Below are 1,223 nucleotides of genomic sequence, written 5' to 3'. Positions count from 1 at the left end.
GGGGGGACACTGGTTCCCTTGGGGACACAAGGGGGCTGCATGGGGGGGACAGGGCCCGGGGGGTCCCCGGTGTCCCCGCTCACGTTGGCGGCGATGACGACCGTGAGTCTCTCGATGACGTCCAGGAAAATCTCGTTCTTGGCGCCCTGCGGGGGGGAGCGGGACACGGGGGTGACACAAAGGGACCCAAGGGGACAAGGGGGTGACCCAAGGGGACAGGGGACCCAAGGGGACAGGGGGACACATGGGGACATCGGGGGGTGACCCAAGGGGACACGGGGTGACCCAAGGGGACGTGAGGGACACACGGTGGCACAGGCGGTGACACAAGGGGAGACCCATGAGGTGACAGAAGGGGACACGGGGGGTGACACAAGGAGATAAGGGACCCAAGGGGACACAGGGGGTGACTCCAGGGGACAAGGTGACCCCGCTCCCCGGGCTCGCACCTGCTCGGCGCGCGGCGGCAGCACCGGGCGGCTGGCGGCCGAGCCGGGCGCCACGCGGCTCTGCTGCGTCTCGGCGCCGAACTGCGGGAGGCGGCGGCACGGGGGGGTGACGCCGCCGCGCCCCCCGCCCCGGCACACCCGGCGGCACCCATGGGTGCTCTCTCACCAGCCCCACGGAGCCCAGGTCCAGCAGGCTGAAGGGCTTGGAGGCCACGGGCTCCGCGTGCAGCAGGTTGCGCAGCACCTCGGGCGCCGTCGTCTGCACGTAGCCCGTGTCCTGGGGGGGACACGGGCCGGGGGGGGACACGGTGTCCCCAACGCGGCCCTGGGGGTGTCCGTGTGTCCCCCCAACCCGGCCGCCCAACGGGGTGCCCCCGGTGGCTCTCCAAGGGTCCCCATTGCGCAGGGCCCCCCCCGGGTATCCCCAATTGCCCCTGATGGGTCCCCAGCACCCAGTGTCCCCCAGGGTGTCCCCAACTGCCCCCAAAGTGTCCCCAGCACCCACAGTGTCCCCCAGGGTGTCCCCAACTGCCCCCAATGGGTCCCCAGCACCCACAGTGTCCCCCAGGGTGTCCCCAACTGCCCCCAATGGGTCCCCAGCACCCACAGTGTCCCCCAGGGCCACCCCTGGGTGTCCCCACCTGTCCCAAACGGGTCCCCCGCACCCACAATGTCCCCCAGGGCCACCCCTGGGTGTCCCCAGCACCCACAATGTCACCCAGGGTGTCCCCAGAAAGTCTCCAGCACCCACAATGTCCCCCAGGGTGTCCCCAA

General features: G+C 71.2%; 1 long non-coding RNA gene across 1 annotated transcript; it reads right to left on the bottom strand.

Moving 5' to 3' along the window:
• Positions 1-491: 491 nt before the first annotated feature.
• LOC112960377 lies at positions 492-721 on the bottom strand. Its single transcript, XR_003251746.1, has 2 exons — positions 616-721; positions 492-530 (listed from the first exon to the last, which is right to left on the bottom strand). It is a non-coding gene; the product is annotated as an uncharacterized LOC112960377 (long non-coding RNA).
• Between the last annotated feature and the right edge of the window lie 502 nt (positions 722-1,223).

The sequence above is a fragment of the Nothoprocta perdicaria genome, unplaced genomic scaffold (assembly GCF_003342845.1).
Source record: "Nothoprocta perdicaria isolate Ctin4 unplaced genomic scaffold, notPer1 scaffold_1230, whole genome shotgun sequence".
Lineage (NCBI taxonomy): Eukaryota > Metazoa > Chordata > Aves > Tinamiformes > Tinamidae > Nothoprocta > Nothoprocta perdicaria.
This window is presented reverse-complemented; position numbering and strand designations above follow the sequence as displayed.